The 22,256-nt window shown below is 50.1% G+C and overlaps 1 protein-coding gene and 1 pseudogene across 2 annotated transcripts in view; one reads left to right on the forward strand and one right to left on the reverse strand.

Annotated features, from left to right (window-relative positions):
• The window catches only part of Fam163a (family with sequence similarity 163 member A), a 64,872-nt gene that overhangs the window by 4,881 nt on the left and 37,735 nt on the right, over positions 1-22,256 (reverse strand). For both annotated transcript variants that reach the window (XR_007104344.1, XM_047520915.1), the window contains exons 2-3: positions 3,010-3,090; positions 235-256 (exon numbers count right to left, since the gene is read on the reverse strand). The gene's annotated coding sequence lies outside the window, so the exon portion shown is untranslated. The remainder of the gene's footprint in view (positions 1-234; positions 257-3,009; positions 3,091-22,256) is intronic.
• On the forward strand, positions 14,568-14,989 carry LOC124961444 (gamma-aminobutyric acid receptor-associated protein-like; annotated as a pseudogene).

The following is a 22,256-nucleotide window of genomic DNA, read 5'->3' on the forward strand; positions in this document are numbered from 1 at the left end:
TAAACAAGGGTGAGGTGAGGGCAGAGGGAGGGGGTGGGCCGTGGCCTGGCTCCCAGAAGGCTGTGTCCAGGCTGGGGACACTGGTCCCTGCCGATGAACAGGAGGGAGGCAAATCAGGTGGGAGGCTGTCCAGGCCTTGGGGAGGTTGATGAATGGGGATTTTCCGGCCTCCCAGGGAACAAGACCGTGGGGACTTGGTGTCTGGAGGATGGAAGAATGACCTCGAGCACTTACGTTCAGTAAAGGGAACGGTGACCTGCAAGACAAAAAAAAAAAAAAGGGACAGATGTTGGGAGAAGAGTGTCACCCACTGCAGAAGGGCCCCAGGGTAAGCTTATTCCCTCATCTCCACCCTGCTCTCGTTTCCTCATCAGCAAGCTGACAGACCCCAATGCAGGGCTCCAGCTGAGAAGATGGACAGTAGGTGGACATTTCACTTGGATATCCCCACTGTCACCTCAAACCCAATTAAGACAGATGAAAGCCATTGCCCTGCTCTCCACACAGGCGCCCCACCTGAGCCCTCTGATTCCACCTGGGCTTCTCTGAAGGGCGTGGCAGGCCATTCATTTCTTAGGCAAGTGGGGGCTGGACCTCACCTGCACTCTGCTCACCGAGCTGGGCACCGTGTGTGTTCACTGGGAGGAAGAGGAACCTTTTCCTTCACCCAAAGACACCTCCTGCCCACCACTCTGCTCCTGGAGGGCTCCATCCGCCCAGCAGCACTGCTCCCAATTCACTGGAAGGGGCTGAGCTGCCCCTGGGGCTGCCTGTGGTCTGCGGACCAGCAGCCTGGGCATCCCCGGGGAGCAGGCTGGAAGTGTGGCATCTCAGGACCCACAGAGGCCTAAGGAGTCAAGAGTCTGCCTTTTAACAAGGCCTCAGGCGATTCAGTTACGATTTGTTTGAGCAGGCCGTAGGATGTGCCCCTGGTCACTCAGACTTTAAAATCCTCAAATTCTTCTTTGGCCTCTCCCAGTCACTGCACCAAGTTAGGACCCTGCATCTCAGGCCTGCACTGATGCAATGGCTTTCCTAACTGGGCTTCTTCCCGCCATGCCCCCTTTCTCCTCTGTGGCTCCAGCACCTTCCTGGCTTCACACACTCTGCAGGATACATTTGTCTGGGCACAAACTTTCACACAGAGCTTCAAGGCTGCCACCCTCCCCCACCTCCTTCATGTCACCACCGATTCACCTTTTCCTCCTCACCTCCTGTCCTCCCACACAGAGCCTTAGCCCTATCAGGCAGCCCCAGTTCTTTGGAAGCTTATAACTCAGTGATGAGGACGCTCAGCACATCCTACCATATGGAGTAAGATGTAGCCAGGTCATGGTCCCGGGGCATGGGGACACCAGAAGGTGTCCAACTGAGTACTGGGAGACATGCTGTAGGTTATGTGTGAATCCCACAGGCTGAGTTGGAGACAGGCAGGGAGGCAAGAGAGAAAAGTCCAGGGGTGAGAAGTACATGGGCATTGGGGTAGTAGGGTTCCAGAACTAAGGAAAGGCTGGAGAGGCTGTAGGCAAGGCACACAATTGGGACTAACTGTTTTAGAGATGAGGGGTTCCCGGGGCTTTCAGTGGGAATTTATGATCTCCCCCATTCACATCCTGCCCATCCTTCGAGGCTGAGAATCCTTCCGAGGCTTCCCAATCCCTCCGCTCTCTCAGCTCTGGACTCTACTGCAACTCCTTTTTCATGTTCTTTCTTCAAATTCTGCCTTGGCAAGATGCTAGTCGGCTTTTCATGTGGGATATCTGGGCTTCTCCACTACATTGCGAGTCCTTTGCACTTGGGGTTGTGTCTTGGGTTACTTCCTATCCATCCCCCCTCCCCTGCTGCATCATAAGCATCCTGCCTGGAAGAGATGGAAGATCATTTCAGTGGGTAGTGTCACAGGCTTGGCAGTTATGACTCAAATTGACCACCAGGGGGTAGCAAATCACAACGCTCAGCTCAAACTCTACAAACTTGAGCATCACTGTTCAAGATCAATTTGACTTTGCCCAGATGCATAGTGGACAATGCTTCTGGGATTCACTGGGGCATCTAATGGGGGAAAGATGAACCTCTGACCAGAGAGAATTTGTGTGATTTCACTACATCATCACTTTATTCTGTCCCGTTTCCCTGCATGCTCACGCCAAGGGTTGCTTAGGAGCCCTGTCTAATCCCCTTCCCTCCACTGTGTGTACAACTTGTGACTTTCTTGTAACCAACAGAATACAGCAAAGTCAGTGGAAAGTCATTTTTGTGAATAGATCCAAGGTTCTGATGTCCCTCTCTGCTAGCCAGCTCTCTCCTTTGCTGGCTTCTGATGCAGCAAGTTGCCATGTTGGAGAGACCCAGGTGTCAGGAACCAAGGGTGGCCTCTGGCTAGTCACCAGTTAGGAATTGAGGCCCTCAGTCCAACAACCTGAAAAAATCACAGAAGTGAGAGTGGAAGCAAATCCACTTCCCATCCATCCAGATGGGAACCACAACCCCAGCCAAAGCCTTGCTTGTGCTCTCTTGATAGACAAGGATGTAGCGGGGATTCCTGACCCACAGAAACTCAGATAATCAGTGTGTGTTGTTTTAAGCTGCTGGGTTTGTTGTAACTAATACACCTCCCTGAATCTCACAAAACCCCCACAGTGCAGGAGGGGAGGCCAGACCATGAAGTAACGTGCCTAAGGACATGGGATGGCAAGTGTCTGAGCCAGGATGCCAGGGTCAGGCTGTGGGGCTCCCATCAAGCCAGCTGCCTCTTGCGGAGCTTTGTGAGAAGGAGGAGTCCCTGTGTTTCTGCCCAAGTCCTAGCAGGTCTGGGGCGGAATGACTCAGTGGGGGCCAAGTCCAGGACTGGAGGCACCCAAAGATGACAAACCTACTGTGAACTCAAGAATCCCAAGGGCCTGCCCTCTGAGGCCCAGACTTTCTGAAGCTCCCTCCCCATCCAGCTTTCTCCCCACTCAGGTCCCAGACACCTGCTTGTGGGTCCAGCTGGCCTGTGCCTTCACTTACGGGAAACAGCCGGAGCAGTCACACAGGCTGCACCTGCGCAAACAGTGGTTGGAGGTTCCTCATGGCCAAGGGCATCAGTTCCTGCCAGAGAAGAAAGGGGAAGGTCAGCGTGGACTGGACATGGAGGCTGGAGGACAGATAGGCTGGAGCAGAAGCTGGCGCTGGTCGTGATCTAGGATCCCAGGTGGAAGTCTCGAAAAGGCTTTGCTTCCTGTCTCCCACGGTTGCCTTTGTCCCTGAGGCTCCCAGCCTAAGAACCTGGTGAGAGACTAGTAAGGTGGCATCAGGTCCCATCCTCATTTCCTGCCCTCTGTGCGGTTGTCTGGAACCCTCACACCTGGGGGTCTGGGCCCAAAGGGAGGGGAAGGGACACCTGGGGAGCAAGGCTGGGCAGGGTGTGCACAAGGTGGGTGAGGGGAAGGCTTCCAGTTCTTTCTTTCATGCCCCACTAGAGAACTCAGGTCTGGCCCCGCAGGTCTGCACACCGTCCCCCTCTGTCGCCCCAGAGCCTCCTGCCCCTCCCCTTCCCCTTCTTCCCTGGGCCTGTCCTTGCTCCCAGCCCGGCTGCACCCGCCTTTCCTTAGCTACCATGCCTGGGCCAAGTAGCCACTGAAGGAGGCCAGCAGGGCCCCAGCAAGACACCCAGGAAGCCAGGGTAGGCCGATCATTGGTGTCGCTTGCTTTAAACTCCTTGAACATCTGCTCGACATTACTGAAAGTGCTCCGCTACCAGGAGGGGACAGGGAAGGGCAGGATGCTCCGGAGTGGCCCTCTGCCTCTGCTCAGTTGTGCTGAGGGGGCTCCGGGTGCTTGTGCTGGGGAGGGGACCCCGCCGTCAACCACATCCACAGCGCCACCTTCTGAAGGGACGGGGCTGACCGCTCCAGGTTCTCTGCCCTGGCCAGAGCTAGGGACCAAGGACATCCTGCCTCAAGGACTGGCGTGGCTGTGGCCAGCAGGCAGCCGCCCACCTGCACAGCGGCCTCACGGACGCCCTTCCTCCCCACCGGCCTCGCCCAGGCCTCCTTCCCCAACAGGCTCTCCCTGCCCGGAACCGCAGGTCCCGGGTGCGCGGAGGTCACTGCGGGGTCTTCCTGCGCCGTCGTGAGTGACGTCTGAGGACTACGGAGAGTGCGGGACAAGAGCCTCGGCTCGGCCGCAAGCACGCCGCACAGCGGAGTCCAAGACCCTGTTTCAGGCTCCACGAACCCGCCCCTCGTCCCTCCTACAATGCAGATGGGTCACTAATCTGGCGACGAACCAGGGAGGGAGCTTTTCTAGGCAAAGCTGTTGCTGAGCTGTGAATCCTCCCTCCAGCCCGAGGCAGGGTCGGGGCTGGCCGGCGGCCCGCCCCGTGGGGCCAGTTCTCGGCGATCCCAGCAGGAGAGGCTGGAGGCGGCCCCAGATGCGGGGCTGGGCAAAGGCTGCCGGGGACCCTGCGAAGGGAGACGGTGCGTCTGCCTGGGTTAAGGGACCTGCAGGAGACGGGGCGCAGCAGGGGGTCCCCGGGGAGCGTCCCGGCCCCGGAGATTCACACGAGTGAGGGCCAGTTTTAAGCTCCACCCACATGTCAGCCTCAGAACCCCACAATTTCTATCCTGGCGGGTCGTAAAACCGGTGCGATAAGGGAGGGAAAGCAGGGGGAGGCCGGGAAAGCGCCGATCCTTACTCACGGCTGATATTCTCATTTCAGAGTTGAGACTATCTGTGATTTAAAACAGCTGTAAGAGAAACTACCGCCTATGAGTAAGACAGCAGTGGGACCGGTCAGTTTTGTTTTTTCTAGGATAGGATCAGATTTCTCCCATTGAATATATTTTAAATTAAAGGAATAGTTGGGGGGAAAGTTGCTTTTGGGGCACAAACCTTGTGGCATACTTGCTGAATGTACGGATTACTTATAGAAAAAATCATTCATGAAATGTAAGGACTGTAAGGGGTCTGGTGCAGTATCTTCATTTCTACATCAAGAAATCGAGTTCAAAGAGGTCAAGTGGCTTCTTTAATCACACACAACAAGACAGAGATGGAGCTGGAGAGGCCCAGGGAGTAGACTCCTGACCCCAGGGTTGCTGTCTCTCCTTGCAGAAGGTCTATTCTTATGACACCAGGTGAAACCCCCTGAAGTAGGGTTTCTCAAATTGGCTGGATAGTAACAATCATCCGAGCTAGTTAAAAAACAGACTCCAACCAGGTGCAGGGATAATACACGCCTGTAATTCCAGCTCAGGAGGCTGAGGTAGGAGGATCGAAAGTTTGAGGCCAGCCCCAGCAACTTTAGCAAGGCCCTAAGCAACTTATTGAAACCCTGTCTCAAAAAATAAGGGTTGGAATTGTAGTTCAGTGGTAGAGCGCTTGCCAAGCATATGTGAGGCACTGGGTTCTATCCTCAGCAGTACATAAAAATAAAGGTATTGTGTCCATCTACAACTAAAAAAATATATAAAAAATAAAATGGGGACTGGGGTTGTGGCTCAGTGGTAGAGCACTTGCCTAGCATGTGTGAGGCATTGGGTTCCATTCTCAGCCCTGCACAGAAATAAAAGAATAAAAATAAAGGTCTATCAACATCTAAAAAATATTTTAAAAATAAATAAAATAAAAAGGGCTTGGGATGTAGCTCAGTGGTAGAGCCCCTCTGGGTTCAATTTCCAGTAACCACCCACTCCACACACACAAAATGAAAACAAGAACCTGGAGACTCCAAAACTTGAGCAGCACCCCAGCTCAGGAATCTGCTCTGGTGACAGGTTGGCAGCTCACCACCTGGCCTCTCTGGGAAATGAGGCAAGAAGGAAGGCCTCTCAGGGGAGTTCAGTCTGGAAGCAGCAGGGGTGCAGGTTGGGGTGAACTTGCAGAGACCATGGCCCATAACAAGACTGGCTCTGGGTTCTGGGTCCTTTGGACAAGTGGACCAGAAGTCAGGAGGAGGAAGGAAGTCTAAGAAGAGTCAAGGGTGCATTTGCCTGGGGCTGGAGCCCCTAAAGAGGCCAGGGTGGGAGGGCCCTATAGGGGGTTCTGCTAGCAGAGGCTGGGGAGGACGCTAAAAGCCATCCTGATAGAATGTCTTCAACTCTGTGTTGAGCAGGGATCTGCTCTCTGAAGGCCCCTTGCCCTCAGTGACCTCGACCTCACTGGAGTAGAGTCCCCTCGCCTCACTGCCTGGGCAGAAGCTGGCAGGGGACGCTGCTGCTGCTAACGCAGCACATGTAGTGAGTGGGCAGCACCTCTGTGCCCTGCCTGGCCCCTGGGGACACGAGGTAATTGAGGGGGGCCCAGATCTCCATGCCATCCAATGCAATTAAGCCTTCCAAGCACTTATTAACTGGTGAAATTGACCCGCAGGTCAGCAGCCCCAGAAAGAATAAAAAGGGCCACTTCTTCCCCTGTTACCTGTCTTCTGGGACCAGAATCTTCAGGAAACACTGTCAGAGCGGAGGAAAGAAAAGGAGCCTTTCCCTTCGATTGTGCCCATGCCCATTTCCAAGTCCTGACTCTGGAATGAGAGTTGGTGACCACATGGGTCCCTTTCTCCCAGATAGGTTACCACAGCAGCACACAGGGGAGCACTGTTTGAGAAGGGCCTCTGGGAGATACGAGGAACTCTTGCAAGTCACCAAGGGAAAAAATTCTAAGGACACGGATGTAATGATGGGCCATGGCAGGTAGTGTTCAGAAGGGGTGACCCAAAGGGCTAACGAGAGAATTAAGAAGAGGGGAAGCAATATGGCGGCTAAGTAAGGTCCTCGGATGACTGTCTCCCCACAGACATTCCAAGTTGATTGGACATTCATGTACCAAACTATTTCACAGGAGCCAACGAAATGAGAGAGACCACAGTGCCTGCTTTTAGTTTAACAAAATGAAGGGGCATTTGGAAGAGGACAGGAAGGAGAGAGGTGCCCATGCCACTCTGCCCTCTACTCCAACTGGCCCTTGGAGAGAGATCTCCCTATACTCCTGGGGAAAGGAGAGGAAGTCAGACCGGCTGTCACAGAGAAACCCAGTGCTGGCAGACACAACCCCTTCCACCCAGCCAGCACCTGCGGACTGAGCCACTGGAACCATGTTAGGCCAGGCCGCAAATGACCTCCACCGCCCACCTCCAATCCCCAGTGACAGTCCCCAGGGAGCAGGGCAGGAAAGCTAGCACAGGGCTTTGTTTGGGTTCCCAGTGCGAGTCCAGAACTCACAGACAGAGCTCTAGATTGGCCATTATGAGCTGATGGTCAGACTCAAGTGTCAGCCTGCATCACTTCCAGCCTGGGAGTGGGCCCCAGACACAGCTGCCCTCCTCCTGAGACTGAGAAGGCCTCCATGGCTGTGAGACTCCAGTGTGACCCAGCTTAGCATCAGCCCTGGCCAAGGGACCATCTCCACCCCCATCCCCAACCTCAGGTGGCACAGGTATTGCCAGGCCAGTGCTGCCTGGAATAGGAAAACTGGAATATGCACCTAACCCTTCAGTGCCCAGGTAACATCACACACCAATAGGAATCTGGAGCTCTCAGGAAACCATGAGCCAACCTAATATTCAAAACAGAGTGCCCAGAAACTGACCAAATAATAACCAGTTTAAGATAACTCTTAGAGAATTTAAAACAGTCATTTTAAGGAAACTTGATCATCTTAAAGAAAACAGAGAAACATATCTAGTAGAGAAACTTATTAAAAGAGATGGAAGCAATTTTAAAGGCATTCCTTTTTTGTGGGGGGAGGGTACTGGGGATTGAACTCAGGGGCACTTGACCACTGAGCCACACCCCCAGCCCTATTTTGTATTTTATTAGAGACAGGGTCTCACCGAGCTGCTTAGCGTCTCATTTTTGCTAAGGCTGGCTTTGAACTCACAATCCTCCTGCCTCAGCCTCCTAGCTGCTGGGATTATAGGTGTCTACCATCGAGTCTGGCTAAAAAAACAAATTCTTGAGCTAACACATATACCCAGAAAAATTAAAACAGTGTCAGAAGCCGTCAAAATCAGGATCAATCAAATAGAAGTAAGTTTTAGGATGCTTTAAGACAGGCTGCTTGAAAATACACAGTTGGAAGAGGGGAAAAACAAAGAATGAAGAGGAATGAACTATAGGGACTTTTGTTAAAAGAGCAAAGGTGCAGCTTATGGGGGTTCAAGGAGGACTTGTGAGTGCCTAAGGGGTAGAAAGCTTATTTAATGAAATAATAACAGAAAACTTCCTAAACCTACAGAAGGATACAAATATCCAGGTACAGGAAGGTCAGAAATCACCAGGTTTAACTCAACCAGGTCTTTCCCAAGACTTAATCAAACTCTAAAAGATAAAGAGAAGATTCTGGGGTTCTCCAGAGAACTAGAGATCATTATGTGAAGTAAACCAGGCACAGAAGGACAAGCCCTGCAGTTCTCATTTATATGTGAAATCAGAAGGAGTCGGTTTCATGAAAAGTGGCCACCTGAGGCGGGGAGGGTAGAGGTGAGATGGGGAGAGGTCGTCAACGGGTACTGAGTTGCAGTAATAGGATAAGACGTTCTGGTGTTTTGTTGAACAGCAGGTTGACTATGGACAATGATAATGCACTATACATTTCAAAAAGCTAGAAGAAAGGATTTTGAAAGTTTTCACCATAAAGAAGTGACAAATATTTAGGAGATGTTTAACCCGATTAAAACATTACTGGTGTATACATGTATCAAAAGTTTGCATGGAGTCCCATCAATATGTACAATTTTTATGTTTTTATGTATAGGTTAAAAATAAATTTTTAAAAAAGAGATGCATGACTCGTTAATCTGCAAAATGCAAACTGAAATCACAATGAGCTCTTGCTTTTTACCTGTTGGATTGGCAAAAATGAGGACGCCAAGTATTGGTGCTGACATGGGAACACAGGAGCGCTGGTTGCAGGGTGGAGCCAGGGCAGCGGCTGAGAGGTGGCGTCACCACTGGGTCATGTCACGTCACACATGCCCCCTGCTACAGTGATCCTCCTGGTTCTTTGTCCCCCACATTTCTCAGCATGGCCGTGAGGCATCTCATGGGAAGATGTTCCCTACTGTGTTATCTACCCCACAGGAGCGTCTCTGGAGAATGGAGAGGTCAACTTGGGTAGATGCCCACCTCCAGGATTTACACAGGTTTAAAACGATGAACCAGACAGGGCATGGTGACAAGGAGAAATCGTAGCACAGTGTTAAGTGGAAAAAAAAATAACACGATGTGTACAACAACACTACTTACACGAATTTTATATATATATATATATATATATATATATATATATATATATATATATATGCTGAGAGTAGATTTTAAGTGTACCTGCCACAAAACCCAAGTAGGAGAGGTCATCAGGTTAGTAGTTGATGTGGCCCTTCCCCCATGTATTCATGTATCAAAACATGCTGAACACCATGAATATAATTTTTATTTGTCAATTAAAAAATAAAATCTTAAAGATCTGAGATAAAGATGCTTTTTCTCTCAGGTTTGCTTCCTTTTCACATCGGATCATGCAACCTGACAGTTTCCAGGATGGGTGGAGGGGTGAACTTGGAACCTTATGTGTGCTGTGCAGTGGACTTGAGCCCATGAACATAGGCACATTTGGAGGTGAAGGTCCCCCTGTCCCCTGGAGTGGAAGCCACGGTCCACATGGCTGAGGGGAGAGTTTGCTCTGACCCAGTTGGACCCTTCGCTGGCAGATTCCACTGGCCGCCCCCAGGTCCCCTGTCTCGTGCTGGGCTTGCTGCAGGTGGGGCCTCCCGGGGGTCTTGCTTCAGGAGCCCTCTCCTAGCGCCCCCACCTGCACTCTCAGCAAAAGCCCTGCGCCTCCTTGACCCGCTCACCCAGCACTGGGTCTCGACAGTCCTCCTGAGAGCACCGATGCCCGTTTTGAAGTTTGTTTTGAAGAGATTGAGGATTCCTAGTAGATCCTGGTGCATTTTTTGAAGGCCTCCAAACCCAGAAACTACCTCATCCCACTCTGGACAAGCCCACAGCCTGGCCCAGGGATGGAACCCAGGGCCTTGTGCCCGCCAGGCAAGCACTCTGCCACCTGAGCTATATCCTGGCCCGCAGTCGGCCCGTGTGTTGAAGTCCTAGTGCTATGAACTCTAGCCTCCGTGCTGGACATCTCTAGCATTTATTCTTCCCATCTCAACCAATCTCATTTCTGCAGAGTCGCATACACCGACTCCTCTGGCAGGGGGACTGTCCTGCCATGGTTCCTAGAGCTGAATCTCTGTACTTTGCCCTGTGGCCGGTGTAGGGAGACTTGTGTGATTCTCCAGTGCAGCTCCTAACTCTTCCCACAGGAGGGAGATGGAGGTGGGAGCTCATTTCCACCTGAGTCAGGCCGAAGGGCTGAAAACTACAGGTGGCGTGGTCACGGGGGAGCCCCCAGAACGGGATGAGCCAGGTAAGCCACGCGCTGGAGAAGGGCTCAGGAGGCTAGCGAGAGGGTCCTCACACAGAGCTTAGGCTGCGGTGGTGTCCACCAGCTCATCTTCGGACAAAGCGGATTTGGGGCAGAAGGTAAATCAGGAGGCACCATACTGCTTGGATTGATAGAAGTTAGAAAGGTTTGAACACTTGCGGACACTGAGGGAAGAGGAGGAGGTCTCCAGGAGCCAGCATCTGAGGAACATCCTGGGGGCACTGCCAGGACAGAGGGGGGCATAGTGTGCCAGAAGATAGTGGGAGAGATGGAGACCTCGAAGGAGGAGTTCAAAAAGCCTTTTGGGGACGCAGTGGTGCCCAACCTATATCCCAACTACATGGGAGGATTACAAGTTCAAGACCAGCCTGGGCAATTTAGTGAGACCGTCTCTAAAATTAAAAAGGGCTAGGGGTGCAATGGTAGAGCGCTTACCTAGCATGTGCAAAACCCTGGGATCAGATCCCCAGTACAGAAAAAAAAAAAAAAAGTTTCTTTATGCATTATGAATGAAATTCTTCTTTTTGAGATCTTTTCAGAATCTTCAATAAAGAATTTTAATTGCTTTTCAAATACATCTTGCGTATTAGTTTCTTTGAAGGCAACACCATGAAGAAACTGATTTTACCCTCCAGTTGTGGTTTTTAATTATACAGGAGAACGATTTGTCCAAAGAAAAATAATCAGTAGGAACTACCAGCAGCTCTCAGAGATGGAAGGATGCCGATTTAAGTAACATTCAAAAGAGACTGACAGACGGGCATTATGAACTTCCTGAATTTTGAGTTCGTTTGTGTGGACTCTCAGGTGTTTTCTGGAGGCTGGGAATGTAGCTCCCATCAGCTATCAGAGTTCTGTGCCTGCAAAAAGGCCGGGGACCAGCAAATGAGATGACGAATGGAGAGGAAGCGAAGCAGGAAGGGGAGGCTAAGAAGGCAACCGCCGTGAAATCGAGAGAATTAACTAATCCTAATGATAAAGGAGGATGCCTGTCGTGGGACCTGCAGGCGGGGGAAGGAGGAATAATTAAATTTAAATCAGTTACCAGGTGGTGAATGGTCAAGGCAGGAAGCCACTTCCACAACCAAAACCAAGTCACAGTGTAAAGACAAAGAAAAAAGACACAAAGGAGATAGGGATAAACTCTAAATATTAACATATTCATAATATTAATAAGTATCAATGATAAACAATCTTCAAATTTTTCCTATTGGCAACCCCTCTGGGCCAGCTGCCATTGAACCCTGCCTGGGCCTTTGGACAAGACCACAGCACTAGTCCTGTTGGTGGGAGTGAAAACCCACAGAGCAGCCCCGAGGACAATCTGACAATAGGTATCAGAAGAATTCACTTTGCCTCAGCCAATTCTACTTCTGTTTTATTTTATTTCATTTTTTTCTGTGGTACTGGGGATTGAAGCCAGGGCCTCATGGATGCTAGGTTAGTGTTCTACCACTAAGCTATCTACCCGCACCTTTTTCATTTTATTTTGAGAGAGTCCTGTTAAGTTACCCAGCTGGACTCCAACCTGCGATCTTCCTGCCTCAGCCTCCTGAGCAGCTGGAATTGCAGGTGTGCACCACTGTGATCAGCGCAATTTGACTTCTAAGGAGTCTATCCTACAGAAATGTGCGGATATGTGTACAAGAATGAGACAGCTCAGTTGGTAGAGTGCTTGCCTCGCAAGCACAAGGCCCTGGGTTCAATCCCCAGCACCGCAAAAAAAAAAAAAGAATGTGTCTTGCAGTAGAATCCATGCAGTCATACACTACTTAAGGAGGATGCAGCTGGGCTCTATGGCATGTTCCTGTAATCCCAGCGATTTGGGAAGCTGAGGGAGGAGGATCACAAGTTCAAGGGCAGCCCCAGCAATTTAGCAAAACCCCATCTCAAAATAAAAAAATAAGGACTGGGGACGTAGCTCAGTGGTAAAGTGCCTCTGGGTGCAATCCCCAGTGCCAAAAAAAGGGGGGGATATGTTCTTAGAAGCATGTCATTAGGGACTTTGTCATTGCATGAACGTCCTAGGGCATACGTGCATAAAGCTAGGTGGAACAGGTCAATCACTTGATGTGGCCTCAGATGCAATCAGGACATACCAAAAACAAGATGCCGATGGTGCAGACTTTACAGTCAACTTAAAGAAACAGAAGGACTGCATTCTAAAATAACGATTTAAAGTCTAGTAAATCCACACACCAGTAACACTTCACGTCTATCTTGTTATGTAGGTGGTGATTGTGTGTGCCACGCTTTCAGGGGACAGTGGGTAAGTTTATGCTAGCGTCACCATGAACACGTGCATCATGGGTTGCACTATGACTGCAGGCTACCACGTCACCTGTGATAGGAAACGCTCAGCTCCTTCGTGATCTGATGGGACCACCACCGGGTAGGTGCTTCACGGTCAGCTGAGTCATCATTATGCACTGCATGACTGTAATTGCAAAAATTTGATAAATATTCATTGGCACAGTAATAAACGAATTAAAGTTCTTCCATGGAACACCGTGCAGTTGTTAGAATGAGGCAGAGAAATATTCCATTTATATTAAAAATTGTGTGTATAAGACTAACTCCTAACCTAAAATAGCACTCATACACTGGGTTTGACCCAATGTCCCCATTTCATGGGAACATGCATAGCCAAAAGCTGGGTGTGGTGGTGCATACTTGTAATCCCAGCAGCTTGGGAGGCTGAGGCAAGAGGATCTCAAGTTCAAGGCCAGTCTGGGCAACCTAGTGAGATCCTGTCTCTAAATAAAGGGGGGCTAGGGATGTAGCTCAGTGGAATAGTACCCCTGGGTTCAATCCCCAATACCACAAAAAATAAATAAAGCAAGCCAGGAAATGAGCCAAGATAAGGAAAAGATTATAATCAGAAAAAAGTTTCACTATAGTATTTAAATATAAATTCTAAATATTAAATACTAAAATATTAAGTACTAATTCTAAGTATTAATACTAAAAACTGGAAACAAGCTGAAGCATGGGGCATGGTTGTTATGTCCTAACAAGGACTTTAATATCATGTTTCAGTGGACAAGACTTCACACCAACTATGACACGCGGGTAAGAGCTGAGTGTTAATGGTGGAACCTGGCCGGGCTGGGTGTGTGGAAATTCGGCCGAGTGTCTCTAAACACTGAGTCATGCTTTATGCTAGATCTCACAATTCCCTTTTTGCCTCGTGGACCCTCTTTAGGGTAATTCCTCCCTGCCCTTCGGTACCTGGGCTCCCTGATGGCCTCACCACCTCGCCAAGCGTTTACCACCATGTGCTGCTTCCCTCCGGGTCAGTGCAGGGAAGGAGGCCCAGGCTCGATTCAGGGTCAGTGGACTTGGAGTGGCCTCGCTGGGCCTTTATCTGCTCCAGTGCCTCATAATAAGGCCCTTCTTCCCACCCTCTGCAGGGTGCTATGGAGTGGAGGACCCTCCCTTCAGCACTTCCTGCTCCCTGGAATTCCCGCTCCTGCAAGACCTGCCTGAACTCCTTGCCTGATGTGAACTCCTCTGATTCAGGGATCTGTCTGCTGCGGGATCTTAAGTGTCCCTCAAAGGCCCATGTATTAAGGGTTTGGTCCCCAGCTTGGTGCTTTTGGGAGATGATAGAAACTTTACAAGGTGGGGCCTCGTGGGAGACCTTAGGTCACTGGGGCTACACCCTGGAAGTAGGCTTTGGGACCCCTGGTCCCTCCTCTTTCTCTCTACCTCCCTGTCATTGTGAGGTGAACAGTTTGCTCCATCACATGCTCCCCGCTCTGATGTACGGCCTGGCCACAGGCCCAAAGGCAATGGGACCAGTTGATTATGGACTGAAATCTCTGAAACTGTCAAAGTAAACCTTTCTTCTTTTAAGTTTATTCTCTCAGGTAGTTTGTTGCAGTAATGCAAAGCTAAGATCTCTCATTTATGTTTGTATTTCGCAGAGCATGAAGCAAAGAGTTTTGCACATAGTTGGTACTCATATCCATTAAGTCAAGAAGCACACATAGAAGTACTATAGGAGTCTTTCACAAAGCAAAGGATTGCGCTTTTTAAAAAATGAGTATCGGAGCCCGATCGCGCGATGCCGTCCCCCATCCCGGCCCCCGCTGCCCCGATTCCCTTGGCCTAGCTCGGTCCAGCCTGGTTCTGGGAGGATGAAGTTCGTGTACAAAGAGGAGCATCCATTCAAGAAGCGTAGCTCTGAGGGCGGGAAGATCTGAAAGAAATCCCCAGACCGGGTCCCAGCGATAGTAGAAAAGCCTCCTAAAGCTCGGATAGGAGATCTGGACACAAAGAAATACTTGGTGCCTTCTGATCTCTCAGTTGGTCAGGTCTACTTCTTGATCCAGAAGCGAATTCATCTCGGAGCTGAGGCTGCCTTGTTTTTCTTTGTCCACAATGTCATTCCACCCCCTAGTGCCACTATGGGTTTGCTATTCCAGGACACCATGAGGACTTCTTTCTAGACATTGCCTGCAGTGAGGGACCTGAGGGGGCGTCCCATTCCACAAAGAGAGAGGTGGCACCTTTTCTTGACCTCACGCCACCTCCCCTCTTCAGGACCCGCACTTCTTAATGTTTGAGGTGTTCTCTCCAGCCCCTCTTAGGAGGGCTAATGGTGGGCATGGCCTCTTATACCTCTCCTTCTCCCCTTTCCTCACCTTTCTTTGTCCTCCATCCCTACTCCACTTTAGACTTCTCGATTGTCAATATCTGTCACTTCCAGTGATTTGGTTTCTGTTCCTTTCTAACTGCCCAGGGGGCTCAGAACCCCAACAATCCCTTCCTTTCATTACCTTCTTTTTGGAGGGTAGATGGAAGGGCCTGAAATCGTGGGGGGAAGGTAGGAGGCACATCAATAAAGAGGAAACCACCAAAAAATAAATGAATAAAAATTAAAATGAGTATTGTTATAATGACTGTTACCTAGTTTCACCTCACCATTAGGAATCCTCAAAATGTGCCTTTCCACAACCTGCAAAGGAAATGACCAGTAAATCCAGATTCTGGGGAGACCCAGACCTCTGTTGGTTCAGCCTGGTAATCTGTATCTTAAATAGGGTGATTATTCAATCTATTGACTTAATGAGGAGCAAAAGAGGGTCCTATTAATAATTATGCTGGGCCACACTCATAGCCCAGCAGAGTCGCCTTAACTTCAAGCGTTTCTTTGGAGACTTCACTTCTGTGAGCACTGCTGTCCATGCCGGAACCCCTGGATGGAGGGAGCCAGGATTCCTCTTTAGCCTCTAAATGTCACAGCCAAGACAAGGCTCCACTGAGGGCTGAGCAGCAGCCAAAGTGGTGCCACTGGGCTGGGCAGAAGCCGAGGTGCCCCGGGGGCCAGGGCAAGAGCAGCCAGGGCCCTGGCCAGGTCTTAAGCAGGGGCCTCCTGCCCCCTAGGTGCCAGCTGTGGCCACTGTGAATGAAGCTGTAAGGGAAACAAGCTGGTGTCCCTCCAGTGATCCGTCAAGGACCTGGCTCTTTTACTCACAGACGGGGCTCCTAGTTTATCGGAGTCACACAAATTATGTCCTATACGCATCAATGAGAAAGAATAGCCCTGTTAAGTCAGGCAGCCGGGGGGCCAGCAACCAGCGTGCGGTGGTGCCCTGCAATCTGACCAGGTGCCAGAGCGTCATTTAGGATGCTCCACTCCTGGGGACCGGCCTCGTTTCCTTCCAGGGGAACGTGCCTGCTGTTCACTTTGCTTTTTCTCTTAATTTACAATCATGGACAAGCACCCAGGTCCATCAAAGCCAGTTCTGGGACCTTTGAACCAAAACAAGTATGAAATTACAACTGAAATATGAGTCCCGGAGGATCTCCCAGGGTCCCCTGAGATTTCACGAGATGTCGTCTGGAGCTGAGGTTTCATTGTCCCCTAATGGCATGAGTCGGCAGTCCACAGGATCTCGGCAACAGCATGCACACATTTGTCTTCTTGTTTTTATGCCCCTGCTTTTCTTTTGTCACACACATACTTTGTGTCCAGGGACATTCTTACATGGATGGATGATAAGCTTTCCAATTTGGAGTATATACTTCATCAACGCTTGGAAACTGGGAAAGTATAAGCTACTTTAAAGTAAGGGGTGAGTGTGTGTGTGTGTGTGTGTGTGTGTGTGTGTCTGTCAGACAGTATTAGGGATTGAACTCAGGAACTCAAGAGTGCTAGGTGAGTGCTGTATCTCTGAGCTATATCCCCAGTCCAAACTAAGGGATTAATTATGGCTAAAGAACCAATTATGGAAACATATATGACATCTGTAGACAGATGAGCATTCCCTGCCACTGGGACACACAGAGAACCAGCCATATCCAGGAGGGGCCTGAACAGGAAGACTCACAGCCAATCAGGAGAGCAAGGAATGAACAAACCCAGAGATGCCGACCCGGTTTAAGAGCTTTTGGAGAAAGGATGGGAGGTGACGGTCTACTTAACTTCTTAAACTCAAGGCCCATCATTTGAAAGAAGCATCAGTCTTCTGTATTTCTGTTTCATAAGACTACATGATGTCATGCTTTCCTTATTCTCCATGAATTGATATTCCTGTCCCCACCACTTTCACCTCTCAAATATTCTTACTCCAATATGAGCTTTGTGGGGTGATGGAATCATCATCGATCCATTTTATTGATAAAGTAGGTACAGAAAGAATAGGGGACTTGTCTAGGAGCGCACTAGTATGTGGTGACTCAGACTGGTCCTCAGGTCTCCTATGTCAAACATCAACCCACTTCTGCCAAGAAAAACGCATGCGAGCACCTCAGTAACAATAATCAAGTCACTCTTTATTGGCACTAATTGTGTCCCTTGGCACTAAGCCTGGGCCTTCTGCTTAAGAATGAGAAATGTCTACCAGAGATTTATTACTCACAACCACCTTCTGAAGCAAAATTATTATTTCCACTTTACAGATGAGGAAACTTAAGGTCAAAGATTAAGAAACTAGTCCAAAGCCACACACTTAGTAAGTGGCCTCAGGATTTGTACCTGGCCCACATGAGGCTGAAGTTCATTAACCTCTGCACTCCATTGCCCGGCCGAGTAAGACTCACAGTTCTGGAACAGGAAGATGGATCTTGACTCAGCGGAGCACTGTTTAGCAGTGAAAAAGGTGCAGGGACAGAATGACTAGGGACTTGGGAGGCAGCTAGACCTGCAGCAGATCATAACTAGAGTGGTTGGACATTCCCTGGCAACGGAGCTTGGCTGGGCAGTTGGAATAAATGCCTTCAATTCCTTTTGTTCAAGGTCTTGCTACTAACACGGGCACCTGAGAACAAAGGATATGGAGGCCGTAGACTATGTGTCTAAAAACTAAAATCAAGCTAGGAACTGTTAAATAAAAAAATGTTCCATCTTCCTGCCTCAGTAAGTATGTTTAAAGCAGGTGCAATTGTAGAACTCCAGGGCTCCTCAGGGCTCCTGCTGGAATGTGGCAGCTTGGGGACAGCTGGACCAGTTACCAGCCTGTAGTCTATCCCCTTTTTTACCCTGGACTGGGACCAGTACCCCCAAGGGTCCTCCTGTGCACGGAGTATGGACACTCCAGCCTTTATGTCCAGGTTCCCCCCTCCCCACCAGAACTGGTCCTTAGCTCCTGTGTAGCCTGTACTGAAGGAGCATGCCCACCTGAGCAGGGACAGCAGAGGAGGGAGACAGGGCCAGGGAATGGCCCAGAAGGGAGGACACAATACACCCTGTTGACCCCAGACTTGCTGTCCACCTGGAAAGGGCTGTAGCTGAGAGGGGCCAGGCAAAGTCTATTTTGCCTGAGTCTAACTCGTCTAACGCCGAGTCCCATGAGGTCGGTGTCCTTAGGGATTTCCTTTCTCTTGCATGTTTATATTATCTAGCGCAGATGCATGAGCTGAAGACCAAAACCCTCTGTCTAGGGCAAGATGTCTAGGCCGATGATTCTGGTGGGGCTTTAGGGGAGCTTTGCTGGGCTGTTAGGCTTTGGGTGCAGTGACCTAAAAGGGAGCATTGCTGAAGAAGCCCAGACAAAGTCCCGGCAGGGGCTCTAATTCAGTTCCTTTTGTGTCTGCTCAGTCTCTGGCTGGCTGCTGCACACCGTCCCTTCCTAATGCTTCGGCTTTGCAGCGATTTCCCTCCCATATCCCAGTTTGTTTCGCTTCACTCTCCTCGATCTTTCACGTTCCAAAGGCCACCGTCTTCCCGGGCCTGCCGAGTCGACGGACCTTACCTTCTCCCAACCCTGCAGTGGAACTTTCCTGTAGAAAACACATGAGCACAAACCCCAATCTCAGGATCGCCGACTGCCATCCAACCAGACCAGTGCCAGGGTGAATTTGGTCTCCTAGGGGTGACAGCAGCTAGAGGCCAGGTCTGTCTTGCTCACCAAACCAATGCCCCGCTTCTCCAGTCTGTCCCAGCAGGTGTTCTGGGTTAAGAGAGTGGATTCCGGAGGCTGACAGGCCGGGGTGGGAACACTGGCACCATGATTTCTCAGCTGTGCACCCTGGATGATCGCTTAGCCATTTTGGGCCTCGGAATCCCACTCTAAAATCTCTAAAAGAGGGGTAAGAATGGCAACTACATTGCAGGGCCATTAAGAGACTTGCGAGAAGATCCTCCAGGAGCAACCAAGTTTGCGATGCAAGCTGACAGCTGCTCGGAAAGACGTCAGCAGGTATCACTCACCGTCCCTCCTGTTGACAGTATTCTTTCAGCCTCCAGGCTCGAAACCTGGGCACTGTCTTTCAGCCTGTTCTGCCCGCTGCCAGCCGAGTTGAGAGATGTCCTGTTCAAATGGTCCCTTTCCTACCACTCCCTCTGTTTCCATCTCATCTCTTTTCTCTGCTGTTTTCACTTTCCTAATGGATCATGATCCTTCCCCCTTCTGAATGCTCTGGGATTCACCCATAAAACACACTTGCGGGGCCTGGTGGCTCGCACCTGTAATCCCAGCAGCTCAGGAGGCTTGAAGCAGGAGGAGTACAAATTCAAAGCCAGTCTCAGCAATTTAGTGAGGCCTTAAGCAACTTAGCAAGACGCTGTCTCAAAATAAAAAACAGACAGTCTGGGGATGTGGCTCAGTGGTTGAATGCCCCTGGGTTCAATCCCTGGTGCCCAAACAAAACCAAACCCCCCACACAGACTCATCTGCTCACCCCCCAAAACGCAGCACCAGTCCTTTTCTGCCATTATTTCTCAACATCCAAAATGTGACTCTTCAACTCAAGTTACTCTACGTGTGAATTTTGGCAGTCAGATATCTAGGGTTCAAATCTAGTCTCTGCCATTTATTGTCGTGGGACCTGGGACAGGACTCTTAACTGCTTTTGAGCCTCTGTGTTCTCATTCTGCAACCCAGGGGTAGTAATATTTCATTATTAAATGACTTTACCTCCCTTTTAGGCTGGCTGTGTGGATTAACCAGGCCAACATACAGCACTCTGCAAATACTGAGTGTTTAATCATTATGCCTCTGGTCCAGACCACATTTGTCCTTCCCTTTTAAGGAACCCCTCAAAGTGAACTTCCTCCTGTCTGGATCATTAGATCCAGGACTTAATGCTCTAAAAATGAGGAAAAGGAGAAGAATGGTAGAAAAAGAGGAGAAAGATAAATCTGCTATCTCTGCTCTCCTGGAAATGCACTTGAAGATTTTGAGATTAAGTAACCATAAATTTCACGTATTTTAAGCTGTGGACTTGATGGCTCTCCAGAACCAACTTGTCCAGGAAGACACCCTGCTCTGTGTCAGCATGGGACAGGAGGTTAGAGGCTCACATACGTCGAGGAGGCTGGTTTAAAGAACACCAGAAGTCAACTAGGCCAAGCCCTGGACACAGCGCCATCGTGGACGGAGAGGACAGTTCTCCATGCCAGACGAACAAAAAGGGCTGGAGAGTTGGGCCTTCTATTGACAATTGTCACAGAGCTGATGTGCCTTGACTGACTTCCTGAGCCCCTTTGGTGGCATGTCTTTGTCAGAGCTACACCTGTGCATTTCTGTGTTTCTGCACAACGCCATCCCAGATACACCATGTGCACCCTTCCACTACAATCCTGCAGGATCCCCAGGTTGTCCTCCTCCAATGCAGAGACGGTGAAACTAAGGTTCAGAAATTTAAATTACCTGTCCAAATCAAAATGACTATGATCTGCACCCAAATCTGTATGACCCAAAGTCCCATCTACCACATCAGGCTTATCGGGTCTCAGTCCTTTAGGAACTGGTTCCTGCAGACTCTGGCATGTCCAGAGGCAGCAGGGCCAGTGCAAGAGTGGGTGTTGTCCAGGAAGCTTTCCCTGTGACGCTCAGGTCAAGGATCTCCCTTGGGAGGAAGTAAATGGGCTCTGGATGGTGAACATGCAGCCTGGCAGTCTGGGAGTCACCCTTTTATTTCAAACCAGAGGGATGTCATTTGGATTTAGTAAATCTATGCACAGGTGAGTAGGTGGTGGGAAAGAGAAGTATTCACTTTCAAAATGGCTCCGCCTGGTTGGAGGGTTCCCCCTCTTGATTGATCATAGTCTGGGGCAGGGAAACATGCAAAAGTGAAGTGTTCCAGATTGAAGGTCAAACCTGCTGCTGATTACACACTGCGAGGAAAAGCGATTAGGTGGTGTTGTCGAGATTGCTTTTATGGAGACATCCCGGGAACCACATCACTCCTATCTGCAGAGGAATTTACACTGTAGAAATTTCATATTAATTTGCCTCCAGCAATCCCTGAGCTGGCGGACATGAGGGCCAGCAGTTACCAAATCTGGTTGGCATCAGTGTCATATGAGGGGCCTTTTCTTTTTTGGCAGCACTGGGGATGGAACCCAGGGCCTCGTGCTTGCGAGGCAAGTGCTCTACCACTGAGCTTCACCCCCAGCCTTCTAGGGAGCTTTGTAACCATCTAGTTCCCCAGATTCTATTCAGACCCCTGCAATCTGGGTTCCCACAGGTGGGACACTGTATGGTTAAATGCACCCCCGGGGGCTTCCCAAGGTGAGCTGGGCTTGGTGCAGTTCCTCCTCTGAACCCCCGCTCCTACCCCTCCACCTCCAGAACAAAGCCTGGCACTCTGGGGAGCTGTGGAGTGAACAGCGAGGCCTGGCACTCATGCCCCAGGCTACTCCTCTCCTCATGCAAATCTCTCTTGGAGCGTTTCCTGATCCTGCACCCGTCTGTGCACAGCGCGATGTGTCTTCTGTTAGTGCTGCTGGGAGTTACGCAGCCATTTCATGACAGACCCATTTAGCTGTGCAAGGCTGTGCGGGAGGGAGCCTTTGGGGCAGGGGCTGGATCTTGTTCATTTCTGAATTCCTGCATCCCTGGTGCCTGATCCAGGGACCAGTGTGTGGTCGGGGTTCTAAAAACACCAGCTGAATGAACACATGCATGCTGGTACCTTGACCTGCTGTTTATGTTAATTTTAGATCCGGCAAGCCTCAGAATAGATGGCTTAGGTTGACCTCTCCTTGCTCTGATAGCCCAGCCGAACGGCTTACTCTACTTACTATAAAGTAAGAGGAGCCTTGAGCTAAAGGGCTTGCTTAGGAACTGGAAGAGTGTTTTGGGTTTGATACCAATTGTTCCATCACCACTTAGCGTTTCTGAAATAACCTCTTTTCAAACGTTATTAATAATACTGCTCTGTGAGCGAGGTTCGCCTAATGGACTTCAGCTCATTCATCCTCCACCTCACCAGTGGTAAGGAGGCCTTTACTCCCTCTTCCTGGCATCAGGCCTGCTGTGGCCCGAGCGCTGGCCGACCTGGTACAGGGAACGGTGTGATCATCCAGCACCCTCCCTCCTGTCAGCCTCTCCCACTGCCAGACTCTCAGGAAGGACCACGGTTCCTGGATCCTGAAG

The sequence above is a fragment of the Sciurus carolinensis genome, chromosome 12, assembly GCF_902686445.1.
Source record: "Sciurus carolinensis chromosome 12, mSciCar1.2, whole genome shotgun sequence".
Lineage (NCBI taxonomy): Eukaryota > Metazoa > Chordata > Mammalia > Rodentia > Sciuridae > Sciurus > Sciurus carolinensis.